Here is a 16,147-nt window from a genome sequence, read left to right as displayed (position 1 = left end):
AATACAGAAATCATTAAACCTAAATTTAGTATCAATACATCAACATGAAAACAGAAACAAAAAGAGTTGTTAAACAATCAAATAAATGTAACAGTTCTTTATTTGATTGTTTAACAACTCTTTTTGTATCTGTTTTCATGTTGATATATTTATACTAAATTTAGGCTTAATGATTTCTGTATTATTGTAATAAGTGGATACTTGTCTTTGTGCATTTAAGTAAATCAGATCTAATTTGCCAAATAGTCACTGTTGAATGTTTTTATGTTGAATGTTTTTATGTTGAATGCTTTTATGTTGAATGTTTTTTATATTGTGGAATGATTTTTTAAATTGTAAGTCGCTCGGAGCACTCTGGTGGAGAGCGACTAATTAAGAAATAAAATGAAGTGAAGTGAAAAACAGAACCTTCCTGTATAGCTATACAGATTTAAATCCCAATCAAGATTCATTAATGCAAATAAGATGGATTTCAATTGTTGTCCTTTTTGGAATGCTCTGGGCCCCTTCCACACTGCCCCTATATCCCAAGATCTAATCCCAGATTATCTGGCAGTGGTGATTCATATAATCCAGTTTAAAGCAGATCATCTGGGATCAGATCCTAGGATATAGAGAGTGTGGAAGGGGCCTCGGTTTGTGCAGGTAAGGAATTTCAAATATCCTAGCATACCAAGAGACCTCCAGGAATTTTAAAGTAACTACTTTTTCCTTGTCCAAGAGCTAAACTTTTTTATTATTCGAAGATGTACGACAACCCTAGACATACAACGGTTGCATACTCCGGTTCCTTCAGTTGTGAGACGGAGCCAGCCGGTTCCCATTCCATGGCATACTGCTACTTCCAGTGGAGCTCTGTAGCAAAACTAAAGAGGAACTGGCATATGCCACCACAGCAGCAACATGTGAGGTGCTGGATGCTTCCCCCCATAGAATGGGGTTAGGGGTAAGTCAGGTGATGCAGGGCTTGGGTTCTCCATACCCCACACCAGGCACCACCAGATTTGCCATGATCTGTGGCAATTCCAGAAGGAAATGTGATGGAGGCTGTATAGGAGACTGTATAGTAGACTGATTGTGGGACCACAGATAGTCAAAACTAGTGTTGTGCTTTTGCATGGAATTGCTGTTCGTTTTGTGTAGTTTCATTCGTTTTGTCTCATTTTTTGTATTTGTTCCCACTAACAAAAATGGGGTGCCTTTATGAACCAAATTTTCATCTGGCTTACAAAAAATGAAAATTTTCGGACTATTGGCTGAAATGGGAAGGCTTCTGAGGCTCAGCCCCCACTCGGTTTTTGGGCTAGAGGGGTGAAAATTGCCACTCACAGAGGGCATTTTGACCCTTTTTAGCCCAACAACTTTTAAAACATTTGAGTCTTCCCCAGAGTACTATTGTTATTATTAATAATATTATTATTAACACCCATTGGCACACATCAGCTGTCATGGGAAAGCAGCCCTCTCTCAGACTAAGCTTAGGGTCTCAAAGATAACTATCGTTATTAATATGAATATTGTTATTAAGACCCATTGGTACACATTGGATGTAATGGGGAAGCACTCCTCTCTCAGACTCAGCTTAGGATCCCAGAATAACTATTGTTATTAATGTTAATATGAATATTATTATTAACACCCATTGGTACACATCGGATGTAATGGGGAAGCACTCCTCTCTCAGACTCAGCTTAGGATCCCAGAATAATTATTGTCATTAATATTAATATGAACATTATTATTAACACCCATTGGTACACATCAGATATCATGGGGAGGCAGACATCTCTCAGATTCAGCTTAGGGTACTAGAGTAACTATTGTTATTTATATTAATGTTATTATTAACACCATTGGTAAACATCAGCTGTTATAGGAAAGCAGACCTCTGTCTGTACCTGCTTATTATTACAGGTCTGAAACGAAAGGAAAACGAAAGCAAGCATGATGACTGTGTGGCTTTCATTTTCATGTCGCCTCTTATTGCCTATGAAAATGTCATCATTTCAAGACATAAGTTCATGAAACAATTGTTCCTATATAATTTATCCAATGCTTTGGAGTCCCCTTTCCCCAATGATTTTTGCAGATTTCAAAACAACGAAATAAAGCATATGATAGCAGGACTACCAGTCACATTAACATTGGTTTGAAACTTGACTTAATTGCTCTGTGGTGGTAAGGGTCTCCAAGGAAGTGTACTTTGGTATCACCATCATATCCTCTAATACAGTGGTTCTCAACCTGTGGGTCCCCAGGTGTTTTGGCCTACAACACCCAGAAATCCCAGCCAGTTTACCAGCTGTTAGGATTTCTAGGAGTTGAAGGCCAAAACACAGGTTGAAAACCACTGCTCTAATAGCTAATAAGGAAATTATTTCTGATTGATACTAGGATCATTGATCTACCGTAACAAATTTGATGGTTTCAGAAGGTATTTTTGAGGACAAAAGCGTTCATATCAATTCATAACACCTTCCTAGCAATCTTATTGCTACTTTTATATAACATCTGAAAGTCTGACACATTGTATTTTGCTCTGTTGCATTTAGTTGACTTTGAAGAACTTTAGGATCTGAAAAAGATGCTTGGAGAAGTGTGTTCCACCATATTTTCTCTGATTGCTTGCACATTTTACTTTCCTCAAGCTAGAACACAGCTCTCTTGAGTCAGAGAAATAGGGTGGACACAGTGTAAGTCCATAGAGTCCTCAATACAGAATTCAATTAGGATTGTAGTAACTGATTGTAGTAACTGACATTCTTTTCTTCAGTAAGCTGAAGAAAAGAATGTCCCTATTGTAAAACCATGATTTCAAAAGCACAAGTAACTAGCATTTTCAGTTTAGATATAATCAACACATTCTTCTTCTTCTTATAAATGAACAGAGATTTGTAACATCCAGAAATTCATCTATTGCTTATTAAATATATAAAATACAATGCCACTTTTTAATTCTGGGATTTCACTCCTGTTCTGTAGTTTTTACTCTGTTATGTACAGTGTGTCTTTTGGAGACAAAGAGCGATGTGTTTAGCATTGTGGTGCAGTATTGCATGATGATCATTCACGTGCAGGGATTAAACGTGAGTACATTTCTGTGCCCTATAAATAAGTGAACATTCAGACTTTCAGAATATACAGAACCTTGCTTTCCAACTTGATATCCTACTCGACATTCAGCAATGAAGACTGTCTGGCTTTTTACAGCTGTCCTAGCAGTAATGCTCACGTTTGAATGCTCTTCAAGTAAGGCCTTTAACGCTTTTTTACCATTTTATATCTCTAGAAGGACTGGACTTTTCCCTGTTTGACCGTGTTTTATGCTATTCACCCCAAGCCCTTTGTATCTTCTCATGCTAAACCTATCTAGATGCCCCACCTCACATTCTTGTTTTTTTGGGGTTTTTTTTAAGGCTCCCTTTAATCTGACTGCATAGAAAATATAGTCTATATCAGGGGTCCCCAAACTAAAGCCTGTAGGCCAGATGCAGCCCTCCAAGGTCATTTTAATCATGCACTTTGCACCACTGCCCAGCCTTTTTATTATCTTGCTCTTACTCAGTGGATTTACTTACCATTATATTGATGTTAATTGTTGGTTTGACCTGTGTAATGTTAAATGTTAATTGATATCTTTATTGTGAATGTATTTTTAATTTGTTTATTGTGGAAATTTCAGCTTGATTCCATGTTAGCCTCTCCAAGTCCCTGTGGGGAGATGGAGGCGGGGTATAAAATAAAGTTATTATTATTATTATTGACACAACAACATAGTATGACACAGTGAACAAGATCGATATGCTGGATTTCGTTTCACAAAATCACAAGTCAAACACTTCCCAAGTGTCTAGGACTGTGTGATGTATTTTCGGATGATGCCTTTTGCAGTTGGCAGATCATGATTTTGTCAATGTCTATTGTTTCCAAATGCTGGCTGAGATCTTTTGGCACGGCACCCAATGTGCCCATCACCTGCACTGGTTTCTGCCAGAGTCTTTGAAGTTCAATCTTGAGGTCCTGATAGCAGCTGAGTTTTTCCTGTTGTTTTTTGTCAATGCGACTGTCACCTGGGATGGTAACATCAATGATCCAAACCTTTTTCTTTTCCACAATTGTGATGTCTGGTGTGTTGTGTTCCAGAACTTTGTCAATCTGGATTTGGAAGTCCCACAGTATCTTGGCGTACTCATTTTCCAATACTTTTGCAGGTTTGTGATCCCACCAGTTCTTTGCTGCTGGGAGGTGGTACTTGAGGCATAAGTTCCAATGAATCATTTGGGCCACATAGTTGTGCCTCTGTTTGTAGTCTGTCTGTGCAATTTTCTTACAGCAGCTGAGGATATGATCAATGGTTTCGTCAGCTTCCTTGCAAAGTCTGCATTTTGGGTCATCAGCTGATTTTTCTATCTTGGCCTCAATTGCCTTTGTCCCGATGGCTTGCTCCTGGGCTGCAAGGATCAGGCCTTCTGTCTCCTTCTTCAGGGTCCCATTCATGAGCCAGAGCCAGGTCTTCTCCTTATCAGCTTTTCCTTCAATTTTGTCAAGGAACTTTCCATGTAATGTTTTGTTGTGCCAGCTGTCAGCTCTAGTTTGTAGTGCGGTTTTCTTGTACTGATTTTTTGTCTGTTGTGCTTTGAGGAGTTTCTGATTTCTGACTTCAATCAAAGCAGGTTCTTCACTTTCCTTTACATAGTCTGCCAGAGCATGTTCTTCTTTGACTGCTTGTTTTACTTGTAAGAGTCCTCTGCCACCAGATCTTCTAGACAGATATAGCCAGTCAACATCACACTATTATTAGTATTAGTATTAGTATTATTTACCTGGTCCCTTTCCTAAACTTTAGACTTAGGGTTAACCGAAGTCTGAAACGACTTGAAGGCACACAACAACAACAATCCTAATTTTGGACTATTTCATCATAGTCCAGCCCCTCAACAGTCTAAGGGACCATGAACCGGCCACCCACTTAAAATGTTTGAGGGCCCTTGGTCTAGATCAAGGCTCCCCACACTACGGCCTGCGAGCCAAATGCATCCTGGCCAGGTAATTTTCTCCTGCCCATGCTGCTACTGCCTCTCATGTAGGGAACACATATGCATGCGTTTATGCACATGGAAGATTGGGGTGAGTGTGTGTATGCGTGATGGTTGCTTTCCTCAAACATCAGCATAGCAGCAGTGTGTGTGTGTTTGTGTAGCGGCAACTGCAGGTATGGGGCAAGGGCAGTGTGTGTGACTAAAACCCAGCTATTCAACAGTCTGAGGGAGTGTGAACTGGCCCTCCACTTCCAAAGGTTGCAGATGCCTGGTCTAAATACACTTTTTGGGCCCATTTTCAAAGTAAAGGGACTCCTATTAATCTGAAATAGATTGAGAGGACAATTCATTTACCATAAAAAAACCATCAAATTGCATGAAGATTCCTGTTTTGTCTTCCCTTTTATAGCATTACTTTCATTTGCAGCCCTTCCCTCCCAAACTGGCTCTTGTCTCCCTGAGAGAGAGTGAAAGGAGGAAAATAACCCACAGTAAATATGTCAAAGGGATTTCTTGACAAAATTTGTTCAGAAAGTGTTTTCCATCACTTTCTTTTGAGGTTGAAACAGTGAGATTTGTCCAGCGTCCCTCTGTGTGTTTGAGACACTGACTTTCCGAAGTCCTAGACCATTAGTAGCTGGATCTACACTGCCATATTATACAGTTTGGAACTGCATTATATGGCAGTGTAGATCAAGCGACTGAAACCGTTGCACCATGCTGACTCTATAGACATAGTATTTTATGAACACTAGAAAGGTTTTCCATCAAAAGCTTTTGAATTTGTCATTGTGGAATAAAATCTTTCACTTCCCTTTCCAGGTAATGCTGAAATGGTCAACACTGATAATTGTGGTGAAAAGGGCGGACTTTGCTTATTAACATGCGACGAGCCTATGGTGAAGATTGGCACATGCACTTTTTCCTTTAGCTGCTGCAAATAGAAAAAGTGCTCTCCTATTTTTAACATGGCACCTATATGAAACATAGATTCAGTGTATTCATCTCAGGATTTTTGTGTTCGCATTCCAGAGAATGCACACCAAACTTGAATTGTATGCAGATGACACTACACATTGGACACAAATCTAGAAGCATTTCTATAGTAATGAACAATCTAATGTGCGTCTTTTGGGACCAAAGCAAGAGTGATAAGATTACAGATTAAAACAAGAAGTTCCTTTTAAAAAGTAACTGTCCAGACTTAGATGATGAATATGAGTTTGGAGAATGAAATGAAACAAATTGCATTTTTATGAAGTAATAAGGAAGTACATATGTTAAAAAATAGTGATGCAATAACTTACTTTATTAAAAAATGATCACCATTATTATTATGTCGGTTCTTCCCTAGTTTTAATGTGTTTATACTTAAAACTAGTGAGTTCTTTTTCAAACACCCTGTATTTTAAGCCATGGGAGATCCGGTAAAGCCCAAACTAACCAAATTTTGCATTTCACATGACAGGCCAATCAAACAGCTTTGAAATCCACCATATTATTTCTTTCTGTAAAAAAAAAGAAGAAAAGAAGACATTATTTTATGTGCAACAGAAATATTTTCATGCAATGTGAAGCATTCTAGTTTCCTGAATTACAATATGTAATCTGAAATTTTAAAAAATCCTCACTTTCTTATAATGAGATAGGTAATGGTAAAAGTTTTCTCCTAACATTAAGTCTAGTCGTGTCCGACTCTGGGGGTTGGTGCTCATCTCCATTTCTAAACCGAAGAACCGGCGTTGTCCATAGACACCTACAAGGTCATGTGGCCGACATGATTGCATGGAGCACCGTTACCTATCTGCTGGAGCAGTACCTATTGATCTACTCACATTTGCGTGTTTTCAAACTGTTAGTTTGGCAGAAGCTGGAGCTAACAGTGAGAGCTCACCCTGATCCCCAGATGGAGATGAATAAATATCTTATGTGAGTCAACCATACCCAAGAAACTTATTGTGCTTGTGGAAATGTGCTCTGTTTTCTTGGAATGACTGAGAGTTCATCAAATTGGCTCCCAAATCTCCAATCTATATATATAAAAGGCTAATGGAATCGCGGCGCTGAGCAAAGCAACAAAAGTAAAGGCCCCCCAACCTCCAAATTTGACAACACAACCCATCATCCACGCCTTAAGGTTGAAACAACACAAAATCACGTCACGCACCTCCACATGGACTGAACCCACAACGCACCATTGGGAGCCATGCCGGGAGGGAAAGAGAAAGTATAATGGCCGGCCGGCAAGAGGGAACGCAGGCAATGGGGAAAAGCTGTCCCCTGGGTCCTAGCGCCCGCCCATCATCCGCATTATTTACAGTAGAGTCTCACTTATCCAAGCCTCACTTATCCAAGTTTCTGGATTATCCAGGCCGGCAGGGAAGAGGAAAGGCAGGCAATGGGAAAAAGCTGTCCCCTGGGTCCTAGCGCCCGCCCATCATCCGAATTATTTACAGTAGAGTCTCACTTATCCAAGCCTCGCTTATCCAAGTTTCTGGATTATCCAAGCCATTTTTGTAGTCAATGTTTTCAATATATCGTGATATTTTGGTGCTAAATTCGTAAATACAGTAATTACAACATAACATTACTGCATATTGAACTACTTTTTCTACCAAATGTGTTGTCTAACATGATTTTTTGGTGCTTATCTCCACAATCTCCACCATAAAAATAATAATAGAATCCTACAGTCACAGAGATAGGAGAGACCCCTAAAGGCCATCCAGTCCAACCCCTTCCTGCCATGGAGAACACCATCCAAACATTCCCAACAGATAGCCGTACAGCCTCTTGATAATAACAATACTAATATCACGGAATCCTTATGTTTGCAGACAGCCCTGAGAATCATCCAGTACAACCTCCTTCTACCATGCAAGGCCACACAATCCAAACACTCCTGACAGATGGCCATCCACCCACTATATTATAATAATGATGATAATAAAGATAATAATCATGATGATAACAGCAACAGCAATAATAATAAGAATCATAGAACTATACCATCCAATAATTTGGAGGCACCCCTAACGGCCATCCACCCCAACCCTTTCTACTATGCACCAAGACACAATCTAACCATTCACAACACTTGCACAACATATGCATACTATACAATACTACACAGCAACAAAGACCCCCTCTACTCCCACCACTTTCACATTACACAAATAACCAAATACATACTAAACATAAAGACAACCATACAACAGACATTCAATACCACCACTAACTCAAATTTCTCACCAACACCACCAGACAACGCCACAGCAACGCGTGGCCGGGCACAGCTAGAAACCTGAAGATTTCTGCCTTCTGCTATCCTATGGCTAAAGTAAAAAGAAATCTTACAATATTTGTAATCAAGTATTATTAAATATCAAATTCATAATAAATTTATGATAGTTTATTAACAAATGAAATACAATAATATCTGAGACCTTGGATCATATTATTCTGCATAAATAGAGCATATCTTTCCCACATCCCCAAACTCACCTTTTAAGCTGCTGCAGCCCATCAAGCAAATGACAAAGGGATGGAAAAGCTTTGTCCACCTGCCTTGGTATAGCTAGATTCACAAAAAGTATTCTTCTGAGTATCCCATCTTCCAGGATGTTGTTGGATGCTTTTCTGTTGGCCTTTTCTGCTCTCTAGTGGAAGTAAATAGCATTGGCAAAAAATTCTCACTAAATTTATTCTCGAATTGTAGCAATGAGTAATTTCTGCAATTGCTCACCAACCAATGAAATAATAATAACCAGATAGCAGTGTGGGTAACTATGGGCAACTTTATTTAATGTCACCTATTTAAATGTTTCTTGATTATCTGAAATATAACCTGAACTTGGGATGGGAGACAACCTGATATGTGATGAGCTAAGGCAGTTGGTCACTCACAGATCTCCTCCCCAGCTGTCCTTGGCAAAAACACCATTTTCTATTGAGTTGCTCTCAGGGTGACCAATTTAGGAGAACTAGACCCGGAATTTTGAACCCCCACCCCCCAAACCACATGCTCTTATGTGAAAATAAAATCCCTAAGGCACTCACTTCTTGGGCACTTAATACACAGGGGGAATTCCTGTTTCCGTCCTTCACCAAAACAGAGTGCCTTATGTGCTCACTGAGATGTTGAATACTTCCACACAAACCTGTTACAAAACTTATTAAGGCACCACCCAAGTCAATTACCCAACACACCAAACAGTGTAGGGGAGGGGAAAAAACCCTGAAGGGGGATAAAATTTCTACTTGGCCTCGAAAATACCTCTGAAGTAACTATGGCAGAGGCATGAGAGTCGGCCAACAAAAATCTAGATAGGAAGGACAACAGGTGGGCAGCAACCCTTTCAATAGGCTTCGGCTACACCCTCTGCCTCCATGCATCCAGTGCTCCAGCAAAAAATGCCTCTCCCCAATCTCTGGGCTTGCAGCGGGAGGAAATCTAATTACTGTATATATTCGAGTATAAGCCTAGTTTTTCAGCACTTTTTTAGAACTGAAAAAACCGTCCTCGGCTTATACTCAGGTGAGGGTCCTGGGGGGCTTATATTCATGTCTGCTTATACTCAAGTATATATGGTATATTTATTATTTTTCTCTATTATTATTGGTATTGTTACACTTATTATTTTACTCTATTAATTATTATTACATTTATTATTTTACTCTATTATTGTTGTTACCTTTACATTTATTTTACTCTATTTTTATTATTAATAATAATTTATTATTTTACTCTATTTATTATTACATTTATTATTTTGCTGCATTTATTATTATTATTATTACATGTATTATTTCACTCTATTATTATTAAAAGGATACATAAGCACATTTACATTGGAGAAGAGGAAAATAATGATTTAATCAGAGTTGAACAGTCATATCTTAAATTACATTTTGATGTAAAGATTCAAAAACATTTAAACTGCTGATGCCTTAATTAATGTATTTTTATTGGTATCTCGGCTTACACTGGAGTCAATGTTTCGCCAGTTTTTTTGCGATAAAATTAGGTAAAGGTAAAGATAAAGGTTTCCCCTGACGTTAAGTCCAGTCATGTCTGACTCTGGGGGTTGGTGCTCATCTCTATTTCTAAGCCGAAGAGCCGGCGTTGTCCATAGACACCTCCAAGGTCATGTGGGCCGCTGTTAGCTCCAGCTCCTGCCAACCTAGCAGTTCAAAAACATGCCAATGTGAGTAGATCAATAGGTACCGCTCAGCGGGAAGGTAACGGCGCTCCATGCAGTCATGCTGGCAACATGACCTTGAAGGTGTCTATGGAAAACGCCGGTTCCTTGGCTTAGAAATGGAGATGAGCACAAACCCCCAGAGTCAGACATGACTGGACTTAACGTCAGAGGAAACCTTTACCTTTACCTTACTGAACTGTGAAGACTCATCAGTCCAGGATCCTTCTCATCAGAGTTTCTCAAGATTTGAAAAACATGTTTTTGGTCACTTTTTGAATATTTTCAAAGATTTTTTTCCATCCATGTTAAATGGCTAATAGACGGGGGTACAGCAGCTTAAAATGTGCATTGGGAGGTTTTCTTGCTGTACCACCAGCACTGAATTCCAACCTGCACTGAATACAAATAACTGAATTGAATGTTCACACACTGCCCAAATTTGATTTGGGGAAGGTTTAGAAAGAGTTGAAAAATGTTTGCAATCAGTCAGAGAAAAATATGAATGTTGGGAGACTCAGAGTACTTTCTGCATAATATCTAAGAAGACAGGAAAGTTATCCTATATTCGAAAAATAATAAATGAAATCTGCACTGGGAATGTTTTGATTTACTTCACATTGATAAAACCATTAAACTATTTCAAAGAAGGATATTCTAGTTTAAGAAACTATCACTGCAGAAATCAACACCTTAAATACTTCATGAAAGATGATCATTCAAACTCAGTTTGAAAACCAGGCAGTCTTTTCTACTATCCAACAGCTCTTATAGAGCTAGCAAATACACTTTACATGGTTTCGTGGGAAATGCAACTTACCATTTGCAGCACTGATAGAAAAAGTTGCAGTTCCCAATGATCACAGTCCCAAGCGGGCAAGGACCCTTGTAACAGCTGCCATGTTTAATCCTACACTGATTGAAGCCACTCCGAAGTTTAAAGTTTCCTACACAAAGAACAAGCCAGTTGTATTGTACGGAATGAATTCAGAATGAACCAGTATGAACTAACTATGACATTGCGTGAGGCTGAGTTCTTGCAGGTAAGACAGTGTAATAAATTAAACATAGCTATTGCAGAATAACTTGCCTGGGAGGGTTTGTTTGCAAAGAAACACGGGGAGAAGTCAAAACCTCTTAGATTTTCACTTGCTACCCATTTAACACTCTGCCAGGCAGTATATTCAGGGTGAATAAGGCATAATAAGGGAAAAAAACATATTTACTCGAATCTAATGCTCACCTTTTTCAGCTAAATTACCTTGCCAGAATTAAAGTGCACATTGGATTTGTGTAATATGATAGATAATCTTAGTGCTGAGCCAAAGCAAAAAGGGGAACTAATTCAGGAGCACTTGGAGCTTCTATTTAAGGACTGTGATCTGTAATTTAATTGTCTGAGATAAATGCTATACAATCCTGGGATGTGCAGTTTGGTGAGGCATCCACATTTATTTGGCAGAGAAGGCTCAAGACCTTGTAAAACTACAGCCACCATGACTCCATAGCAGAGCAGTTAAAGTGGATTCATCCTACAGCAGAGATGCACCCCAAGGTTTTCCTTTCCATCGCTGGAAGCTTTTGTTTTTAAAGAAGGAACTCTAAGCAGGTAGCAACTGTAATGGCCACGTTACAAAAAAGTACATCTTTTGCTACTGTGCATTACATTTGTCAGCAAATACTTTTTTTTGGTTTCAGGGTTTGGAAAACTTAAGTGCGCATTAGATTCAGTGGTGCATTAGACTCGAGTAAATACAGGTATCACATTGTTCAACCTTTATTTCAGTGCATCCTAATGAGACAAGTGTAAATATGAAAAAATAGGCAACCAGCCCTATATCAATTGTAATCCTTCTCAATTCAGTTCCAGAGGTTTTAGCTACCAGATACATTAAACATAAGGTATAATTGCTTTCAATAAAGATCATATCGAACTACCTATCTAGATGTTGTTAGTGGCTTGAAGGCACATATCAACATAAATCTACAGAATACAGAATATGGTGTAAATAATATATATATATATGTGTGTGTGTGTGTGTGTGTGTGTAATATACAGTGTCAAAGACTTTCATGGTCAGAATCACTGGGGTGTTGTGTGGTTTCCAGGCTATATGGCCGTGTTTGAGCAGCATTTTTTCTGATGTTTCAATGGCATCTGTGCCTAGCATTTTCAGAGGATCCTCTAAAGATGCCAGACACAGATGCAGGCGAAACATCAGGAGAAAATGTTGCTTGAACACAGCCATACAGCCTGGAAAGCATACAACACCCAATACTATCCAATGTTTTACTTGTGTGTGTGTGCATTGTGTTAATTAGATTTCGCATGCAATCAAATGTGATATATAGTGTTAGGAGGCAACCGTGCCTTGTAGCAATATAGATGCAATGTAGTGCATTATTTAAGGTTTTCATTGGCAAAAATATATTTGCAAGCTAAAAAGAAATGCAGATCTATTTTCTGAAAGTGCTCCAATCCATTTCCCATCAGATAAGCAGGGGCTTCTCATATGCCTTATCTATAAATTATGATAATGATGTAAGCAACATCTCTTTTTGACTTCTCTGAAATACCTGCATTTCTCCATATTTAAAACATTCACAAGATTGTGAATTTCAAGCAGGGCAGGAGAGTATAACACTTTGCAAAATTTACAAGATTCACATATCCCATATTGATTAATCAATTAATAATTACCTTGGTTCCCCAGAACGTCAGCAACAGCCACAATAATAGGTTCTTCTAGGCCTTGAAGCTTAGCCAAAGCTTCCACAATCTCTCCTTGTGGCTTCTCCTTTGGACTCAGCCCTGAATCATCAGCCTGGATGCTGCAAAAGAAAGGAACTGTAAAGAGAAGCCAACTAAATTTCATTTTTTTGTAATTTTGTTATTGCAAATAATTGCAAGGGTTGCTTTCAGCAATTATAGCAAATTCTTCTAGTAAGATTTCAGTGTCTCTAAATATACTTAGTAGTCAATTGGAGTGAGGCTAAGACGGCTTCCCCATTGACGCTGAATTTATTTCCTTAATAAGGACTCAGGATACAGGATAGTACAATATCTCAGGTTGTTTTATCCTTTCAGACTGAGTCCTCTCTGATCTTGCCTACAATTTCCATATGCTTTCATCACTATTGTCATTCCTCTGTGCTTACCAATAGATCAATTGCTCTCCATCTGTTGGACAGTTAAACCCCACATTGACCAGCTGACATGTCTCAGATAAATCTATTTGTCATTAGTGTTGTGAGACAGGTGGGAAAAGTGTATAATAAAAGACTGAAAATTTGGGGGACTTCACAATATGCCCTTTTATGAGTATCCTGCTACAGTGGTGATATTATTATTATTATTATTATTATTATTATTATTATTATTATTATTATTATTATTATTCACTATTATTATATCTTGATTGAGATTCAAGATGGTTTTTAAATTTAAATTTAAAACATACAAAATATAAGGCCAAATTAAGCCATTGCTGTTTATTGTTGTTGTGTGCCTTGAAATTGTTTCTGATATGTTTTGACCCTAAGAATGAAGCTTTCATATCACCCCAATGGTTGCCTTCAAAGAGCTGTTGAATCCATGGATGCAGAATCTGTGGATTTAGAGGGCCAGCTACAATCTATCATAGGCTGCATTCCTATTCACTAATTTGCCTTCTGACTGACCAAAAGCACCACTGTCTTATCTGCATTAAGTTTCAATTTGTTTGTTGTCATCCAATCAATTACTGATGATAGACATTAGTTTAGGATCAGGAAAGTTTCCTTGGCTTTGGGGAGGTATTAGTAGTAGTAGTCTCCTTGTTTTTAACATGTGATGTATGTATTGATTGTATGACTGCTTTTCATGTTTGATTTTACAATGTGTAATTTGTCACTGTTTTTATTATTGTTGTGAGCCGCCCCGAGTCCCCTCGGGGAGATGGGGCGGGATATAAGAATAAAATTATTATTATTATTATTATTATTATTATTATTATTATTATTATTATTATTATTGTAGTAGTAGTAGTAGTAGTAGTAGTAGTAGAGCTAGATGTCATCTTCATAGATTACGCCCCACTCCATGTGTTTATTTTCCACAGAAATCAACATTTACTACAGGGAAATTAATATATCAATGCAAAAATATTAATTCCTGTGCAGAAGATTTTGTTTCCTATGAAAAACAATGATGTGCAGACACTATAATAAACAAAATCCCATTTAGAGCTATATAAAACTGTCACAGTGGCAGAAGGATAGTTGCCTTGCTCTCGAGAGATAACTTGACTTAACTGGAATGTTAATAATTAAAATGTAAGAAATACAGATGATGAAGCTCATTTTTAAAAATCTCTTCTATTAATGACCTATCAAATCAGACAAACACAGCATTTTGACCTTTTAGAAGGAGAAAAATTTGGAGGAGAACACCCTAGCCTCTTCAGGAAGGGAGTTTTAGAGGCAAGGTTCCATCACAAAGAATATCTCATGTCCCCACAAGATATATCTAGGAGGACAGTTGTATTTTGAATCAATTAAAATTTTCTGAGAATTCTTTAATGGCTCTCCTGTGTTCTCTAATTCACACAGTGAAATGTTTACCCAATTGTACTAAAACTAATAGTTGGATTTAGAACATGAACTTAAACTCATGCATAAGTCTAGAAATTATATATTTTTTAAAATCAACACCTAAAATCCAGGTTGATTTAACCATGGGTCAATGAGCCCATCTACATTGGCCAAATGAAGTGGAGTGTCACACCTCTGACTAGTTCACCTTGCTGTAGACACCAGGCAGCACACAGTAGATAGTCTTTTGTAATTTTATTGAGCAAAAGCAGAATATATATAGTATCAAAGCAGACAGAAATATAGTTCCAAAAGTAGTTGCAAAATAGAGTCAGTAAATCCAATAATCCATAGACAAGAAGCAATAGTCCATTCCCAAAGATACACAAATGCAAAGGTTACAAGGATTCACAAACATGAGTATATCCAAAGCAAAAGTAGCATGAAGACATAGACCATCCACCCTGATGAAGTGAGAATTTGCTTTGACAAAGATTTGCCCTTCAACACACTGTTCTAAAAGCAACCCAAAAATGCATTCTTTTTCCCTTCACTGGCCTCCCTTTTCCCAGCTAATCTAAGACTTCGCTGTAGCATTCCTTTCCATTGTAAACGATCAGCCCGAGAGAGCAACGGGCCTTCAGACTTGCCCTGGCCATCAAGGCCAAATTCCTCATTACATAGAATCATAGAATCATAGAATAGTAGAGTTGGAAGAGACCACATGGGCCATCTAGTCCAACCCCCTGCTAAGAAGCAGGAAATCGCATTCAAAGCACCCCCGACAGATGGCCATCCAGCCTCTGCTTAAAAGCCTCCAAGGAAGGAGCCTCCACCACGGCCCCGGGGAGAGAGTTCCACTGTCGAACAGCTCTCACAGTGAGGAAGTTCTTCCTGATGTTCAGGTGGAATCTCCTTTCCTGTAGTTTGAAGCCATTGTTCCGTGTCCTAGTCTGCAGGGCAGCAGAAAACAAGCTTGCTCCCTCCTCCCTATGACTTCCCCTCACGTATTTGTACATGGCTATCATGTCTCCTCTCAGCCTTCTCTTCTGCAGGCTAAACATGCCCAGCTCTTTAAGCCGCTCCTCATAGGGCTTGTTCTCCAGACCCTTAATCATTTTAGTCGCCCTCCTCTGGACGCTTTCCAGCTTGTCAACATCTCCCTTCAACTGTGGTGCCCAAAATTGGACACAGTATTCCAGGTGTGGTCTGACCAAGGCAGAATAGAGGGGGAGCATAACTTCCCTGGATCTAGACGCTATTCCCCTATTGATGCAGGCCAGAATCCCGTTGGCTTTTTTAGCAGCCGCATCACATTGTTGGCTCATGTTTAAC

At 38.7% G+C, this 16,147-nt stretch overlaps 1 long non-coding RNA gene across 1 annotated transcript; it reads right to left on the bottom strand.

Moving 5' to 3' along the window:
• Positions 1–6,327: 6,327 nt before the first annotated feature.
• Positions 6,328–11,210, bottom strand: LOC103280083 (uncharacterized). The gene is made up of 3 exons (XR_507149.3): positions 11,061–11,210; positions 8,544–8,698; positions 6,328–6,547 (listed from the first exon to the last, which is right to left on the bottom strand). It is a non-coding gene; the product is annotated as an uncharacterized LOC103280083 (long non-coding RNA).
• Positions 11,211–16,147: the final 4,937 nt, after the last annotated feature.

This window comes from Anolis carolinensis, chromosome 1 (assembly GCF_035594765.1).
Source record: "Anolis carolinensis isolate JA03-04 chromosome 1, rAnoCar3.1.pri, whole genome shotgun sequence".
NCBI classification, from domain to species: Eukaryota; Metazoa; Chordata; class Lepidosauria; order Squamata; family Dactyloidae; genus Anolis; species Anolis carolinensis.
This window is presented reverse-complemented; position numbering and strand designations above follow the sequence as displayed.